This window comes from Gossypium hirsutum, chromosome D06 (genome assembly GCF_007990345.1).
Source record: "Gossypium hirsutum isolate 1008001.06 chromosome D06, Gossypium_hirsutum_v2.1, whole genome shotgun sequence".
NCBI lineage: Eukaryota > Viridiplantae > Streptophyta > Magnoliopsida > Malvales > Malvaceae > Gossypium > Gossypium hirsutum.
The window spans coordinates 58,940,416-58,960,333 of record NC_053442.1 but is presented as its reverse complement, the minus strand read 5'-3'; the positions used below and the strand labels follow the sequence as shown (position 1 = coordinate 58,960,333).

The 19,918-nt window shown below is 34.3% G+C and overlaps 1 long non-coding RNA gene across 1 annotated transcript; it reads left to right on the top strand.

The window, feature by feature from the left end:
* Window positions 1-2,436: 2,436 nt before the first annotated feature.
* Window positions 2,437-4,434, top strand: LOC121218565 (uncharacterized). Its single transcript, XR_005915048.1, has 3 exons — window positions 2,437-2,991; window positions 3,144-3,218; window positions 4,246-4,434. It is a non-coding gene; the product is annotated as an uncharacterized lncRNA (long non-coding RNA).
* Window positions 4,435-19,918: the final 15,484 nt, after the last annotated feature.

Below are 19,918 nucleotides of genomic sequence, written 5' to 3'. Positions count from 1 at the left end.
AGAGAAGTGAAAATGCGTCCTACAGGGCGCGTTTTCATTGTCGCATTAGGTAAAACACGCCATGTAGGATGCATTTCTGTTCTCTCTCATAAAAACGCATCACATCAGTGAAAACGCTTGTGCCCTGTAGGACACGTTTTCACTTAGGTAAAAATTATTTTTTTTCCTCTTGCAATTGGAAATTATAAGTTTGTAGATATATTTTTTATTATCTGTGTTTGAGATAGACATTGCTATAGTTTTAAGGAATATTTGAATTTACGATGGTGTCATGGAGTTGGGTGACCTACAAATTTTAGCTGTCATGTGAGTATGGAGCCATCTCCTAGAAAGCCGGATCATGTTGCAACTCAAAGTCCCAATGGACAGTGATTATACGATCTGGGGTTGAAGTGTAACTAAGGCTTCAAGTTTACAAAGGTTATGTTGTTAGGGGATGAAGCATAAATGGGGATGTAGTTTACGGTGGTTATGCAGGCAACAAGGACACCACTTTTGGTGGAGATAGACAACACGAATAACTTGATTGCACTGGAAAGCCCCTTGCGTTTTCCTTCCTCGCACTTATGTTTGAGTATTATAAAAGATTCTATTTCGATGAGAAGACTCGTTTTCGTGCCCGTATTAGCACCGCCAACTATGGCCTCATTCATGCTTTATCCCTTGACAGCATAACCTTTGTAAACTTGAAGCCTTAGTTACCCTTCAACCTGAGACGGTATAATCATCGCCAACTTAGGGCTCGAGTTGCAAAGCGATCCCGACTTCTGAGGTGATGGCGCCATACTCACAGGGTAGGTGAAATTTGTAGGTTACCGAGCTCCATGATATCATCATGAACCCAAACACAACTTAAACCTATTACTACGTCCCTCTCAAAGCGAGAGAGAAATAAATCTTTAAACCCAAAAATTTTAACACGCAAGAAGAAAAAAAACAATTTAGAGGAGATTGAGATGTGGTGAGTAGGGGATGAAGACGGAACGTTTACATAGGGGATGGGGTTGGGTATAAAGGGGAACTAATTTATCCCGGGAATCTCAGGTTGCAAGGCTCAGAAGCAATCAAGCTGGGGTGGTTGAAATGGCCATAGAGAAAACGCTCACTGTAGGAGGCTTTTTCATCTGACAGGGTAGTGAAAACACTTCCTGCAAAGGGCGTTTTCCATTGACATGCCAAACACTTGGCTTGAAAATGCGTCCTGTAGGAATCGTTTTCACTACCATGTCAGGTGAAAACGCTTTCTGCAGGGAGCGTTTTCTCTTTGTCCATTTCAACCACTGAACTTAATTACTTCTAAGCCCCTGAAACTCGAGATTCCCGGGATAAACTTTATCGAGGAAAATGTAGAAATTACGCGTGTCCTATTTTATCAATTGAGTGAAAAAAATTTGAATTAATCGAGTTAACGATTCATATTTTATCATCCTAACTCGACTTGAAAATTTTTCAAATCGAGTCGAGTGAAATGAAATTCGAGTCCAATCAAATCAAGTGCAAGTGTTCAAGTTAAATTAAAAAATTAAACATGTCAAGTTAAAATCTTGTGCTAGTATAAATAATTCCATGTTATAACACATAAATTTTAAACTACATTTATTTGAAAACTTTTCCAAAGCAAAAAAAAAAACTTTAGTATGATAAACTTGAATCGTTAATTAGCTTAGTTAGGTCCCAAAATTATTATTCTAGAAAGTTTTAATTTTTTAATTTTTTAAATATATTTTTTAATTTTTTTTGAAATTTTTAGAATTTTTATTGGAATTTTTATAAATTTACATGTAAAATATGTTATCTGATTTATCCGAATTATTTAAGTTATTCAAATTGTAAAATTCAAATCGAATTATAAATTTTAAACTCATAACTTGGTTGCATACAAAACGAACCAATTCAATAAATTTGTTTTGTACATTGTAAATAATTGTACATTTCAGATGTAAAACAAAGTATATAAAAATTAAAAATTACAAAATAACGTAAGCATTAGTGTCTCGAATGTGTGCAATAACCGAGTAGGCATTGGACACGCCTAGGGTTCTGTCACATTCCACTTTTTGATTATTTAAGCAAAAGTGAAACTCTCATCTCCTATGTTTTAAATTAAATGCGTAAAATTAGATATAAGGGAATTAATGGTCAAGTGGTTTAGTAATTAACTATCTTTCTTAGTGGTCCAAGATTTAAGTCTTATTGTTCTCACTTTTACATTTATTTATTTTTTTTGACAATTTTTCCCCTTGTTTAATGTGATTGTTGTCCACCTTGTGCACCATAATGAGGAGGATTTGTTTCCTCCATTTAATGGTCAAACTTACCATAATTAGGGGGTACATGATCCCCTTTTTGCCACATATCCCCCTCCCTTGCCATAACCTCACCTTTTACCTTGTAGCTTGATTCATTGAACCTGTCCATAGTTGATCAAGCTCATCCCTTGCTTTTGTCGTCCATACCCTCTCTCCCTCTCATTTTCTTCCATTTTTCATTTCTCTCTCACCATTTTTCTCTCCATTTTTGCAAACAACCACCACCTTTCCTCCTTAACATTTTTCTTCCTCCACCATGAACCGAACAACCTGCCACCGTTCACCACCTCTCATGGTCGTCGCTCTTATTTTATTATCTCCCTCCTCCCATCACTGCTATGGTCGCTGCCGTGTGCCACCGCGAGTCCACTTCATCCTCCTCTTTTTCTTCTATTTTTTTCTCCTCTCCTTGGCCCAATCTCCAAACTCCACCATCGTTGGACCATCGTCAAACATAGAATCACCATCCTCAAACTGTCGCTGAGCTCCCACTGTCGGACCACTTTCGTCACCGTCGTTGGTGACAAAAACCTTTCTTTTCTTTTTCTTTTCCTCTTCTTGTGCTGATTCTTATTTTGAATTAATTAAACTTATTCTGTTATCTCGATGATACTTTCTAGATTACTCAATTATCTGAAATCTCCCTTTCTCGATTTAGCGCTTGATTTGAATTGATCAAAGTGTAAGTATGGATCATCTTAAGTCATAAAGATCCTTCTCCTAGTATTTTCTTGACATGGCCGAATAGTAAAGTGCCATGAGTCATAGTTGTATTTTGTTAATATTAATTCTTTATGTATTACAGTACTAATGCTACATTATATCATTTTAAAGGACCAAACAATAATCGTAGGGGAGACCCCTAACTTCGCAACGGAAATTATCCTTTCAAAGTCTTAGATTGCGAAGGTAAGCGATGAGACTATTAGTGATAGATAACTAAAGTGACGAAATATTTTTAAAGATCCATAATAATATATGTTAATTATGTGATACATCGTCTTGTGAGGTAAATCAAGTGGAATCAATTAATAAGGGTTTAGGCAAATTGGATCTACAATCTAATGTGTGGGATCGATTGTACTCATTATGTGTAACATAATTATTTTTATTATATTAATAATTAAATTATAAATAATGGTGAGTATATAAAGTATTCGAAGTGGAGTTGTTTAAAAAAACTCAATACAAAGGACCCAAGTAAGTGATTCTAACCGAAATACTTTTTTGTGGAATGTATGAGATATGTGATATGATGTGACTATCATTATAATAATGATGTATATGTAAATCTCGTTCTCATGACATGTGTTGCATAGCTTATGTGTTATATTTGGTGATTCAAGTATATGATATATTTATATACATATATATGAATATATGAATATTGTGATCTATGATTTAATGTGACAAGCAAGATTAAACATGTAAAAGTGATGACTAGTGAATGTGATTATGTGAGCATATTTATATGACTAAGTGTTAAAGTGATTCATATGTGTTAAATGTGTAATTTCTATGTCAAATGCATGGGGTGGGATATTGTGAAAGGTGGAAGCAGTGGCGGTAAATCTACATATCAGTGGTGGCTTGTCCATATCAGTGTTATCAGTGGCATTTTATCTGCAAATTAGTGGTAATTTATTTACAAATTAGTGGTGGCATATCCACATATGGTGTTTTGGATGGACGAGTTCTGGGAATTTGATATTGGTGTGTAGCAAAGATGGGTAGGAATTTTATAAAATGCGCATCGATTTTAAATATGCATCGATATGTTCATGCATAGTAATCAGTATTAGATTCCATGATCTTCATGATATATGATTATTTTGTGATTGTTATATGTATGTTGATATGTATGCAAGTATATTTACTATGTGTTGATCTCACACTAAGCCTTTTTATGCTTACCCCCATTGCTTATGTATTTCAGATAATTCTCGTGGTTAGGACTCGGATTTAGAGGTCGGAGTGGCTCTCAGATTTAAACCTTTTTTATGGTTATTTTTTATTTTCTATTTTTGGGACTTTCGTGGGTTTTAAATTTTATTTTGTGGATTACTATTGAACAGTGGCATGGGTACTTTATTTTAAACTTTGGACATTGGACATTTTGCATGAGTTTTTAATAAGGACGAAGTGTTTTATTGTTTTCTTAATAAAATCTATTTTTCGTAAACTCATTTTATTGAATGTAAAATTTTAAAGTAATTATAACATCTTTCAAATAATAAACAAGATTACTTCTCAATTTATATTTTAAAAAATAAAAAAGAACAAACAAATTCTAAAGAAATATTATATACACATTTTCAAAATTAAATCTGTTTATTTCAACTCGCGTTTTGGCCATTTCTATGGCCCATGTGATCACTTAAATTGGGTTATAACGTTTAGGCCCGATTTGAGGGGTTACATTTAGTAGTATCAGAGCCTGGTTCAAAACTCAGACTATGGGTAAAAATATTTTCGAAAAACTTCATGCAGCACAAAAATGATATTTTTGAGGGAAAACATACCACATGTGAATTGTTATTAAAATTCAAGATTTCTCAAAACCGATCCGAGGTAAGTGATCTTTAGATGTGAAAACTATATACTATATATTATGGAAAATGATAGAAAATTTTAGATTGAGACAAACTCTAAGTAATAGATACTGAGACTTGTATAAATCAACTGAATAAAATTGCGATTTAAAATACTCAAGTGATAAAAAAATCTTTATTGACAAACATCCATAAAACTAAAAAATAAGTACTCGTGAATTTAAGACTCGAGGGATAAGAGCTTATGGAGAGCCGAGTCAAGGGACCCAAGTTGACTCGTCCGCATCTCAGATGTGAACCCTTGAACCAGTAGTTGAGAATGTAGAACACGCACCCACTGCTGAGGAAAGTCAGCAAGAGCCTGCGAACGAGGCCGTATCGTAAGCCATGTTACAAGTGTTAAAGCGAGTGGTGGGTGCCCAATCTGGAGCTAATAGTCGCAGTATTACAGCTGAGAGACTTTGTTCGAGTCGGGCCAAATTATTTTGGGCATTGCTGGGACGACTCCCACTTAGCTGAATACTGGCTAAAGGCTATAGAAGGATCTTAGACAATATAGAGTGCACCCCTAAATAGAAGCTTAAGGGGATTGTGTCATTGCTATGTGATGAGGCCTATCGCTAATGGTAGGCCATAGTGAGAGGTACCTAAGCTGAACGATTAACATAAGTATTTCTGGATGCTTTCTGAAAGAAATATATGGGTGCAAGGTACGTTGAGGCCAAAAGACTGGAGTTCATTGGGCTAAGACAATGAGACATGTCAATGGCTAATTATGATACTAAGTTCTTGAGGCTTAGCTGATATACTCCGGGTATGGTAGCTGAGGAACAAGATAAGTGCACTCGATTTGAGTTTGAGCTAAGGTCAAAGTTGATGATGCAAGTAGTTTTACAATAAGAGAGGGTTTTCAAAGCTTTAGTGGAGAAAACCAAAATATGTAAGGAAGTTAGGCGCATTGAGCATGAGAAGAAGGAAAATGCGAGAGTCCATGCCAAGAGATAATCGAGCCCTAATGTTCAGGCTCAACGCCTAGTTAAGCAGGCTAGAGATGATCGACCTCGTCAGAATGTTGCTGCAGCAGAAGGTAGAATTTAGAACTGTGCCACTTATGGAAAGAGGCATTTTGGGGACAGTTTGAGGAGTATGGGTGCATGCTTAAAGTATGGGACGTTGGACCATAAGATTCGAGACTGTCCACAACTTAATGATGAAATACAAGTATAGTGTAACAACTCGATTTTGGGCCTAGTCGGAATAGTGGTTTTTGGACCACAAATCCGACGAGAAAAAAATTTATTTTTTATTATATTTTTATGGTCTACAATTTTACGGAATTATTTTGTGAAAATTTCGTTTGAAAATTTCGACGTTTGGGCACTCAATTTAGCCAAAAGGACTAAATTGTAAAAAGTGCAAAAGTTGAGTTCTACATGTTAGAAGTGTCCAATTGTTATGAAATTTTAAATCGTAGGTCCTTAAATGGTAATCAGACCATTGATTACATTGTGGACAAAAATGGACATGAGATAAGTGAAAAAGGAAAATTTTAAGTTAGGGGTATTTTGGCAATTTGGTAATTAAAATGTATTAAAAAGACAAAATAGGCCAAAAATCATCATCTTCAAGCCTTGGCCGAATTTCACAATGGGGGAAGCCATTGCTAGGGTTTTCAAGCTTCCAAGCTCCATAGTAAGTGATTTCAATCCCCGTTTTTAATGTTCTTTACGTTTTTGGAGTCCCGGTAACTTGATTTAGCTTATTCTAGCAATAATTTAATCTAGGGTTTATATTTGGAAAAATACCCATAGGTGAAATGTGTTTATTTTGATGTTTTATGGTAGAATATGAAGCTTTAAATTATGTTAAACAACTTTTGCTAAGCGATTTTAAGTGAAAACGAGTAAAACGACATAATCGGTAAAAATACCTAATGTTCATAAGTGTTAGAGTAGGAATTCGATGTTGCCATAGAAGGGAAAAATGTTCAGCATGTCATAATACATAAGAATAAGGGATTATGTTTAATTTACAAGCTTTGGGGGCAAAATTGTAATTTTGTGAAACTTTAGGGGCAAAAATGTAATTTTTTCCAAAGTATGATTTTAGGACTAGATTGAATAATTTGAGTGTTAAATAAGTTAAATGTGTTATTATAAACCAAGAAAGAAGAGGAATTGACCTTGAAAGCATGATGGTAAGTTTGTATGTGAATAATACATTGTTTTAATTTTATTTAATATATTGTTGAGATATGATTGAATATAGAATAAATATTTGATGTAGATTACAAAATGTGAATAAATTGGAAAAGTTGGTAAAATGTTGTGAAGTAAGGTTCCCGATTGAACACTCGGATTTGACCGGGATTTTTTGAATGTAAGGGGTTGCTAAGTGCAGATTCCTCGAATAATTGATCAAAAAGGGGTTGCTATGTGCTGATTCCCCATATCATTGATTATAAGGTGGTTGCTAAGTGCTGATTCCACCGAGATCCTTTGAACATGAGGTGGTTGCTAAGTGCTGATTCCACCATGTAACGGTTAATATTCCGAAGTGTTCATCGGGAAAATTGGATAAGTGAAAATATATGTGAATCGAATAAGGTTACATGATGAATATTGGGTTCGATATTTAATCGACCCTTGAGTAAGATGCAAAGAAGTAATGAAATTATGAAAAAGTAAAATGTGCAACAAAATAGTTTTGGACAGTAACAATAGTGTGACTTTGAAAAATCACCAAAAATTTTGAAAATTGAATTAGAGAGTGAATAATATATGAAATGAAATCTTAAGGAGTCTATTTTTACATAAAAGAAACAGAGCAAGCAAAAAATTTATAAATTTTGATATATTTAAATTTTAGTGAGGCAGGGTCGGATTGATTTCGGAATCCCCTATTTTGACTTTGGAAAATAATTAAAAATTGTAAAAAAATAATTACAAGTTATAATTTATATTCTTAAAATCCTTAATGAGTCTATTTTCAAAGGAAACAAACAGAAATATCATCTGAATTTTGTACAATGAGATAATTTAGTTTTAGTGAAGAGAGGTTAGAGATGTTGAGTAGTGAAATATGGGTGACTTTAAAGAATAAACTGTACTAATTGGCCAAGTCAAAAATTCATAAAATCTTATGGTAAGAATACATGTGAGTCTAGTTTCTTGGAAAATTAACAGATCTTAATTTTGAGCTCTGAAGCTTCGGATAAAAATGATTTAGTGACTCTGACTCAAATACATAGCTTTGAATTTAAATATAAGTGAATAGTGAAATTATGTATAATGCTATTTAAGTATGTTTTATACATAAAGAATGTGGAATGGAGAGGAGGAGGAGGAAAATTAATTATATATATGAATGATTTGTGTATAAATGGTTATATGCTCGACTATAATCGATAAACGTTAAAATAGAAATGATGCTTACATTTGCGTATTATTGATCATGATTTAAGCTCATATGGGAAAATAAAGTTTCATAGTATGTGAGTGTGGTATATTTGGTATATGATTTGGTATGAAGTAAGGCCATGAATGGTTTATTGATTAACTCATGTTGGTAAGTTTGATACATGAATAAGTCTTGAACTTCGGCCATACTTATAATGCATACGCTATATGTTTATTTGGCTAACATGTGTAGTGTACACGCTTAAGCTTTGGCCAAGTGGTGGCTGAATTATGCCACGTTAAATTTATAAGTTATGCATTGAAATGGTAAGTGCCTATATGGGAATATGCTTGTGATCATGGAAAGGGTGGTAGTGTTTAAATTATGTAAACTTACTTGAAATGGTTTATTATGTGGTTAATTCCAAAAAGAATTATGTTTAAATGTACTAGCTTGTGAATATGGTTGAATGATATGTTATTGTTTTGTGTGATATTTGTAGGAAATGGGTGTGGAAAGGAAATGAAATACTAAGTTCATACTTAAAGAATAAAATAACGAAAAAGGGGATGATGAGTTGATTTGATGTTGTTATTTAAGCTTAAGTGATGCTTTCATTGTAATACTAAGAATTTTATAAATGTGTTAATGAATGGTATAATCCATAAACGTTGAGTTAAATGGTGAATACGTATTAGTATTGAACTTAACGATATTGAAGTGTACATGAATTAAATGGAAGTTTCTAGTGATATGATTTGAATTAAAAGAATTATTGTGGTATTGAAATATATATATATTGGATTGAGAAATTGATTTGAATTGTGAACATGAAAGATTTGTGAATTGAATAAAATGGAAATGAAGCATTGAATTACATGAGTAAGTATCGGGTTTCGTAGGCCCTATTTGTTATGAATATAATATTTTGAGGATATGTTGTAGAGAATTATAAAAGCATGTTAAAAATTTGAAGAGTTTAAATTTGAATGAAATTTTGTAACTCGGTTTAATACGTTTACATGTGTAAGTGTTCTAGTAATGCCTCATACCCTATTCCGGAGTTGAATACGGGTAAGGGGTGTTACACATAGGGGTAGAACTGAGCCCCAAATCAGAGAGCTGGATAGCAACCCTGTAGAGATTAGGGTAAAAATCGAGGTGGTAATATCGATCAGAGGCAGCGAGCATCAAGTCAGGGTACTAATCGGGTATATATGAGACCACGACCATTTGTGTATACGACTAGACATGGAGAGGATCTAGATGCAGCTGATGTGACAGTAGGTACTTTTACCATTAATGCTATTTCCTATTTTGCATTAATTAACATTGGATCTACCCACTCGTGTGTGTCTTGTAAAATGGCTGATAAATAGGGAATTCAAGGAGACGAAACCAAAAGTGATGTAATTGTCCTTAGTCCCTTAAGACAATTAGTGCATGTGAACAAAATTTACAAGATATGTCTGTTGCTAGTCCAAAGCGAAGTATTCCCTACGGATCTAATGGAGTTGCCTTTTGGAGAATTTGACCTCATTTTGGGACTCCATAAGGACTCCAGAGGGAAATGAAATTATCATGATTGGGGAGCGTCGAAATTTCTTATCGAATGTGATATCTGTTCTGGTAGCAGATAATTTGATTCATAAAGGGTGTGAGGCGTATTTAGCATACATCCTAGATACGAAGATAGATAGTGCAGTCTTGGAGAATATCCACGTGGTAAAGGAATTTCCCAACTTCTTTCCAGAAAGGTTATCCTATTTACCTCCAGAGCGTGAGGTTGAATTCGGTATTGAGTACTGCCTAAGACAGCACCGATGTAACAGTCCGGTTTAGACCCTAGTCGGACAGTGGTTTTGGGACCACAAGTCCGAGTTAGAAAAAAATATATTTTAATATTATTTTTCGTGCTTATAGTATATGAATTAACATGTGTGAAAATTTCATGATTTAATTTATCCGTTTGTGTGCTTAATTTGTAAAAATAGCTATATCGCTTAAAATGTGAAATTGGCATTTAAATTATTAAAGTACTAATTTGCTATGGTTAATTAATTGTTAAGTCCTTAAAGGAAAATTAGGCCACTATTAAAGCTTATGGACGGCAAAGGACAACCATTATGTGTTTTGTAAATTAAATCACTAAGGTTAAAATTGTAAATGATGTAATAATATGACATAAATAAAACAAATTAAAAGGTTAATGGAGTATTTCATCTCTTGCATGGCCGAATGTTGAGAAGAAAAGAAGCCATGGTTGTTGTTTAGGTTCGGCACATTTTGAAGCTTTGGTTTAGATCAAGAAAAGAGGAAATCAAATTTGGAACGAGGGAAATCAAAAGTTGTCGAATAGTCTTCTGATTCGGTCGTCTTCTTCCGAGGTAAGTTCTTCGAAGAAAATTCTGTAAAATTTTTATGTTTAAAATATATTTATTACATGCAAATAATGTTTGAATATAAATATTGCTAAGCAGAATTTAGTAGCTCAATATACATGCTATATATATATTTATCAAAATACTGCAGTTAGAAGTGAAAAAGAAAAAAAATTTAATGAATAAATAAACAAGAGCTGTTGAAATCTCCTGCATGAATGATTATTACTTCAGCATGCAATTGTTGTATTGAATGTGCAGCAAATTTTAGTGTAATTGGTCTACTGCTGTTGTAAATAAGGAAAAATATATATATTAATTTATAAAAGTTAACCCCGTCCAAAAAAATGAGAATTGTTGTCTGAATGCTATAAATTTCAACATTTAATGCATTTTTTTTAAAGCTGGTTGAAACAAGCTATAAATGCAATGTTTGTACATGTTATATACACTAATTAAATGATAGGGAGCTTAAATTAAAGTTTCCTGATTGTGTTAAATTCACTATGCAATGCACTACCATTTATGTCGTTTATTTAATAAAAACAGCTGTCCGAATTTATTGATTTTTCAGTCAAATTTAGATGTGGTTATGTTGCCATTTGGTGTTAATTAATCTATCCGTTTTGGGCTAACAACATTGTCCGAGTTGTTGTTGCCGAATTTTAACTACGCATGGAATGACCTATTTTGATCTTAATTTGATTTAATTGCAACATTCAAAAGCCCTAATGAATCATAGGAATTTTGATATACAATATTGAGAAAGACCACGTCTGGGACGATGGCATTGATTTGAGATTTACGTGTAAGACCATGTCTGGGACATTGGCATCGTATATGATTTACGTGTAAGACCATGTTTAGGACATTGGCATCGTATATGATTCACGTATAAGACCCTGTCTGGGACAGTGGCATCGATAATTGATTACATACAAGACCTCGTCTGAGACGTAGGCATTGTACGATCTTTACGAGTTATCCGAGTATCTATATTAATTCTGAATAGTTCAACGAGCAATGTGATATAAAGACAGAATCTGAAATCGAATTAAATGTTTCAGGTATGTATTCATGCTATGTTATGAAATTAAGGTAAGTTGTATACTTGAATTGATGAATTAAAGCTATGAGAGAAATAAATTATGTGTTATCACAATTGAACATAAGTTTTTCGGCCTATTGATATAGTTGTAATATTTAAAAATGATAATTATATATGTTTATGCGTAATTGTGCATTTAGCTATACATTTTTGGTAACATATAAACTTGTGAGTGTGATATATGTATATTTAATTAAGGTTTGGATTGATTTGGCTATTTGATTTAGTGTGAATGTTCATATAATTAATGCTGCTTACGACTTACTAAGCTGCGAAAGCTTACTGTGTGTATGAATATTCTTTGTTTTATAGATTTTGAAAGTTGGTTACGAGCTCGGGGATCATCAGAGAAGGCTATCACACTATCGAATCCTTTCGGTATTTTGTTGAAATTGAATTAAATTTTATGGTATGTATAGCATAATTGAAATGCTTGATTTTGGGTTATGTATATAAATGGCCATGCAAAAATGGCCTAATTTCCATGCTTAAATTCGGTTTAGTAAAAAAGATGGCTTGATCATTATGTTTAAGCTTAGTTTTATATGTTCTCGGTTGAATGTTCAATGTGTTTGGTTTCAATGATTTGAAATGATTTGACCATGGTATAAGTCTATTTGGTATAGATGATAATTAGTATGATTGGTAACTTGATTATTTGTCTTGATTGGTTATGTCATGATTAATTTATGAATTAGTTTATATTAGTAAGTTTAAAACATAGTAAATATCTTGTAAGTTTTTACTAAAAAAAAATCGGCTAATGAGTATGAAAGAACATGATGTATATTAGATTATGATCTAATCTTAATTTGATGTGGTGTTTATGATATATATTGGTTAGAGGTGTTACATTTTATTGGTATCAGAGCTACGGTTTAGTCGATTCTAGGACTAATGTAGCGCGTGTGAGTCTAGCTATACATGCCATAAATATTACTGCGATAGTGTGATGACTTCTGACATTTGCAAATGTGTTCTCATATAGTAAAGGATCCCGATCGAGCTGTAGCCGATGATGCTGAGAGTATAGCGTCTGCTCCTACGCAAGGGACAGAGCCGGTAGATTCTAGACTGATCTTGAGTAACCAGAAGGGAGAGGCTAAACAAGCTTTTTACCAAATGATGAGCTACTAGTTTACTCAATATATCTGAACTAATCCGGTTCCACAACAAGCCCCACCCCCGATTAATCCATCTTGGATTCCTATTATACCTCAAGTGAGTGATCCGTTGAGATTACTTAAGCCTCATGTTGATAAAATCTGAAAACACGGGGCTGAAGAGTTCAGAGCCACTGATAATGATGATGCTGAGTGAGCTGAAGTCTGGCTCGATAATACTATTCGAGTGTTTGGTGAGTTATCTTGCACCCCTGATGAGTGCTTGAAATGTGTCATATCTTTGCTACAGGACACTGCATATCACTGGTGGAATACACTAGTATCTGTAGTTCCAAAAGAGCGAGTGACCTGGGAATTTTTTCAGATTGAGTTCCGTAAGAAATACATCAGTCAGAGATTCATTGATTAGAAGCGCAAGGAATTTCTTGAATTGAAACAGGGTCGGATGACAGTGACAGAATATGAGCGAAAATTTGTGAAACTTAGTAGGTATGCCCGAGAGTGTGTTTCGACTAAAGCTATTATGTGTAAAAGATTTGAAGATGGGCTAAATGAAGATATTAAACTGTTAGTTGGCATACTTGAGATAAAAGAGTTCGTGGTACTTATTGAACGAGCTTGTAAAGCTGAGGAGCTTGGGAAAAAAAAAGAGAAAAGCTGACTTTGAAGCTCGAGATTCCTGTAAAAGATCATTTAGTAAGTCATTTCAGTCGACCTCAAGGAAGTTTCGAGATGATACTAGTCATTCAAAGGCTACTGCGGGGTATTCATGACGGGATCGGGATAGACCACCTATGAGCTCGAGAGCTACCTTAGTAGCTAGTGTGGGTAATGTCAGATCAAATTAAACCGAGTGTGAACATTGTGGTAAACGACATTTCGGCAATTGCAGATTGCATGATCGAGCTTATTTTAGATGTGGATTGAAAGATCTTTTTATTCGGGAGTGCCTAGAGTTTACAGATCGAAATTTGGCTCAGAATACGAGATCGGGCAACACAGCAGCCCGAGGTAGACCACCCAGGAATACGGGTATTGTGAGTGGCAGTCAGAGAGGTACTAAAGATACGTTTGTTAGATCTGAGGCTCGCGCACCTGCCAGAGCTTATGCCATTCGAGCACGTGAGGAGGCGTCATCCCCAGATGTTATTACTGGTATTTTCACTCTCTATAATACTAATGTTATTGCATTGATCAATCCTGGTTCAACTTATTCATATGCATGTGAAACTTTAGTATCCAGTAAGACTTTGTCTGTTGAGTCTACTGAGTTTGTAATTAAAGTATTGAACCCCCTAGGCCAGTGTGTTTTGGTTGACAAAGTGTGTAAGAATTGTCCGTTGATGGTTCGAGATTTGTGTTTTTTGGCTGATTTGATGTTGTTTCCATTTGACGAGTTTGATATAATTCTGGGTATGGATTGGTTAACCCTGCATGATGCTATTGTAAACTGCAAACAGAAAACTATTGATCTACGGTGTCAGAATGATGAGATTATTCGGATTGAATCTAATGATCTGAATGGTTTACCAGCTGTAATATCCTCGATGTTGGCTCAGAAGTATGTGAGAAAATGTTGTGAAGCTTACCTTGCATATGTTCTTGATAGTAGAGTGACCGAAAAGAAGACTGAATCCATGCCAGTTGTGAGTGAGTATTCAGACGTGTTTCCCAAAGAATTGCTGGGTTTGCTACCTACTCGAGAGGTAGAGTTTGGTATTGAGTTAATACCGGGGACGACTCCAATTTCGATAGCTCCGTACCGTATGGCACCGATCGAATTAAAAGAATTGAAAGTACAGGTACAAGAGTTGACTGATAAAGGTTTCGCACGACCGAGTTTCTCTCATTGGGGTGCACCAATTCTATTTGTGAGAAAGAAAGATGGAATGATGAGAATGTGCATTGATTACCGACAGCTCAATAAGGTGACTATAAAGAATAAATATCTGTTGCCATGTATTGAAGTCTTGTTCAATCAGCTAAAAGGGGCTTCAGTGTTTTCGAAGATAGATTTGAGATCGGGTTACTATCAGTTGCGAGTTAAAGACTCTGATGTGCCAAAGACAGCCTTCCGAACGAGGTACGGACATTACGAGTTCCTGGTTATGCCTTTTGGACTTACTAATACACCTGCTGTTTTCATGGATTTGATGAATCGGATCTTTAGACAGTATCTGGATCAGTTTGTGGTAGTATTCATAGATGATATTTTGATCTACTCCCGTGATGAGGCAGAGCATGTTGAACATTTGAGACTTGTGTTACAGACTTTACGAGATAAACAGTCGTATGCAAAATTCAGTAAATGTGAGTTTTGGTTACGCGAAGTCAGTTTCTTGGGCCATGTTATATCAGTATCAGGTATTCAGGTTGATCCGAGTAAAATTTCAACTATACTTGATTGGAAACCTCCGAGAAATGTCTCTGCAGTTCGAAGCTTTTGAAGGCTCGCTGGTTACTATAGACGGTTTGTGAAAGGATTCTCTATTATTTCAACTCCGATGACGAAGCTATTGCAGAAAGATGTTAAGTTCGAGTGGTCAGAGAAGTGTCAAAAAAGTTTCGACCAGTTGAAAGCCTTGTTGACCGAAGCTCCAGTATTAGTTCAACCAGAATCGGGTAAAGAATTTGTCATTTTTAGTGATGCATCTTTGAATGGTTTGTGCTGTTTTTTGATGCAAGAAGACAAAGTTGTAGCTTATGCCTCAAGACAGTTAAAGCTGCACGAAAAGAACTATCCGATACATGATCTCGAATTGGCCACTATTGTTTTTGATTTGAAAATATGGTGCCACTATTTATTCGGTGAAAGATGTCATGTTTATTCTGATCACAAGAGCCTGAAATATTTGATGACTCAGAAGGACCTAAATTTGAGACAGCGATGGTGGTTACAGTTGCTAAAAGATTATGAGCTTGTGATTGACTATCATCCGGGAAAGGCTAATGTTGTGGCTGATGCTCTAAGTCGAAAGTCACTGTTTGCTCTGTGTGCAATGAACGCGCATATAGCAATGTCTGATGATGGTGCGATAGTAGCTGAGTTGAAGGCAAAATCGTTATTTGTTCAACAGATTTGTGAAGCTCAAAAAGCCGATGTGATTTAATTACAAAACGGGCCCAGTGTGATTTGAAAGTTGATTCAGATTTTTTAGTTGATGCTGAAGATTGTTTGAGATTTAGAAATCGACTATGTGTTCCAAAAAATTCAGAGTTAATTCAGATGATCTTGAATGAAGCTCATAGTAGTCGATTTTCTGTTCATCCGGGTAGTTCAAAAATGTATAACGTTCTGAAACAGCATTATTGATGGCACGGTATGAAACGAGACATTTCTGACTTTGTTTCAAAATGTTTAATTTGTCAGCAAGTTAAAGCCGAGCATCAAGTACCGTCTGGATTACTTCAGCCAATTATGATTCCCGAGTGGAAATGAGACCGGGTCACGATGGATTTTGTATCCGGTTTACCGTTGACACCGAGCAAGAAAGATACAATCTAGGTTATTGTTGATAGATTGACAAAATCGGCTCACTTTGTTCCGGTCCGTACTGATTTTTCGCTTGATAAACTTGCTGAATTGTATGTTTCACAAATTGTGAGGTTGTATGGTGTACCTATTTCTATTATTTCGGACAGAGACTCGAGGTTCACATCGCGATTTTGGAAGAAATTACAAGATGCTTTAGGTACGAAACTACATTTTAGCACAGCTTTCCATCCGAAAACAAATAGTCAATCTGAGCGAATCATTCAGATACTTGAGGATATGTTGAGGTGCTGCATTCTCGAGTTTGAAGGTACATGGGAACGATACTTACCTTTGATTGAATTTGTATATAATAATAGTTTTCAATCTAGTATCAAAATGGCACCTTACGAGGCTTTGTATGGTCGTAAATGTCGTACACCATTATATTGGACCGAGCTCAGTGAAAATAAGATACACGGGGTAGACTTGATTAAATAGACTGAACAAAAAGTGAAAGTGATTCGGGATAGTTTGAAATCAGTGTCGGATCGGCAGAAATCTTATGTGGACTTGAAAAGATAGAATATAGAATTTCAGATCGGGGACAAAGTGTTTTTAAAAGTTTCACCGTGGAAGAAAATACTCAGATTTGGTCGCAAAGGTAAATTAAGTCCGAGATTCATTGGACCGTATGAGATTATAGAGCGTATAGGGCCGGTTGCTTATAAATTGCTATTGCCACCTGAGTTAGAAAAGACTCACAATGTATTTCATGTTTCGATGCTTCGTAGATACCGATCCGATCCTTCGCATGTGATTAGTCCGACCGAGATTGAAATTAAGTCTGATATGTCATATGAAGAAGAACCGATTAGTATTCTAGCTCGTGAGGTTAAAGAATTACGAAATAAGAAAATCCCGTTAGTCAAAGTACTTTGGCATAAACACGGAGTTGAAGAAGCAACTTGGGATTCAGAAGATACAATGAAAGAACGTTATCCAAACCTATTCACCGGTAAGATTTTCGGGGACGAAAATTCCTAAAGGGGGGAGAGTTGTAACAGTCCGGTTTAGACCCTAATCGAACAGTGGTTTCTGGACCACAAGTCCAAGTTAGAAAAAATATATTTTAATATTATTTTTTGAGCTTATAGTATATGAATTAACATGTGAGAAAATTTCATGATTTAATTTATCAATTTGTGTGCTTCATTTGTAAAAATGGCTATATCGCTTAAAATGTGAAATTGACATTTAAATTATTAAAGTACTAATTTGCTATGGTTAATTAATTGTTAAGTCCTTAAAGGGAAATTAGGCCACTATTAAAGCTTATGGACGGCAAAGGACAACCATTATGTGTTCTGTAAATTAAATCACTAAGGTTAAAATTGTAAATGATGTAATAATGTGACATAAATAAAACAAATTAAAAGGTTAGTGGAGTATTTCATCTCTTGCATGGCCGAATGTTGAGAAGAAAAGAAGCCATGGTTGTTGTTTAGGTTCGGCACATTTTGAAGCTTTGATTTAGATCAAGAAAAGAGGAAATCAAATTTGGAACGAGGGAAATCAAAAGTTGTCGAATAGTCTTCCGATTCGTTCGTCTTCGTTCGAGGTAAGTTCTTCGAAGAAAATTTTATAAAATTTTTATGTTTAAAATATATTTATTACATGCAAATAATGTTTGAATATAAATACTACTAAGCAGAATTTAGTAGCTCAATATACATGTTATATATATATTTTATCAAAATACTGCAATTAGAAGTGAAAAAGAAAAAAATTTAATGAATAAATAAACAAGAGCTGTTGAAATCTGCTGCATGGATGATTATTACTTCAGCATGCAATTGTTGTATTGAATGTGCAGCAAATTTTAGTGTAATTGGTCTACTGCTGTTGTAAATAAGGAAAAATATATATATTAATTTATAAAAGTTAACCCCGTCCAAAAAAATGAGAATTGTTGTCTGAATGCTATAAATTTCAACATTTAATGCATTTTTTTAAAGCTGATTGAAACAAGCTATAAATGCAATGTCTGTACATGTTATATACACTAATTAAATGATAGGGAGCTTAAATTAAAGTTGTCTGATTGTGTTAAATTCACTATGCAATGCACTACCATTTATGTCGTTTATTTAATAAAAACAGCTGTCCAAATTTATTGATTTTTCAGTCAAATTTAGATGTGGTTATGTTGCCATTTGGTGTTAATTAATCTATCCGTTTTGGGGCTAACAACATTGTCCGAATGTGATGCTATTAGGCTGATTTAGGGACTTGCATTGTTTATGATTTTACACTATCTGAAATAATATATATATATTGAGTATGAATTTATAAATTAAATGCCCTGTATAATTGATGAGTTGTTGTTGCTGAATTTTAACTACGCATGGAATGACCTGTTTCAAGCTTAATTTGATTTAATTGCGACATTTAAAAGCCCTAATGAATCATAGGAATTTTTATATACAATATTGAGAAAGACCACGTCTGGGACGATGGCATTGATTTGAGATTTACATGTAAGACCATGTTTGGGACATTGGCATCGTATATGATTTACGTGTAAGATCATGTCTGGGACATTGGCATCGTATATGATTTACGTATAAGACCCTGTCTGGGATAGTGGCATCGATAATTGATTACATGCAAGACCTCGTCTGAGACGTAGGCATTGGACGATCTTTACGAGTTATCCGAGTATCTATATTAATTCTGAATAGTTCAACGGGCAATGTGATATAAAGACAGAATCTGAAATCAAATTAAATGTTTCAGGTATGTATTCATGCTATGTTATGAAATTAAGGTAAGTTGTATACTTGAATTGATGAATTAAAGCTATGTGAGAAATAAATTATGTGTTATCACAATTGAACATAAGTATTTCAGCCTATTAATATAGTTGTAATATTTAAAAATGATAATTATATATGTTTATGTGCAATTGTGCATTTAGCTATACATTTTTGGTAACGTATAAACTTGTGAGTGTGATATATGTATATTTAATTAAAGTTTGGATTGATTTGGCTATTTGATTTAGTGTGAATGTTCATATAATTAATGTTGCTTATGACTTACTAAGCTGTGAAAGCTTACTATGTGTATGATTATTCTTAGTTTTATAGATTTTGAAAGTTGGTTACGAGCTCGGGGATCGTTAGAGAAGGCTATCACACTATCGACTCCTTTCGGTATTTTGTTGAAATTGAATTAAATTTTTTGGTATGTATAGCATAACTGAAATGCTTGATTTTGGGTTATGTATATAAATGGCCATGCGAGAATGGCCTAATTTCCATGCTTAAATTCGGTTTAGTAAAAAAAATGGCTTGATCATTATGTTTAAGCTTAGTTTTATATGTTCTCGGTTGAATGTTCAATGTGTTTGGTTTCAATGATTTGAAATGATTTGACCATGGTATAAGTCTATTTGGTATAGATGATAATTAGTATGATTGGTAACTTGATTATATGTCTTGATTGGTTATGGCATGATTAATTTATGAATTAGTTTATATTAGTAAGTTTAAAACATAGTAAATATCT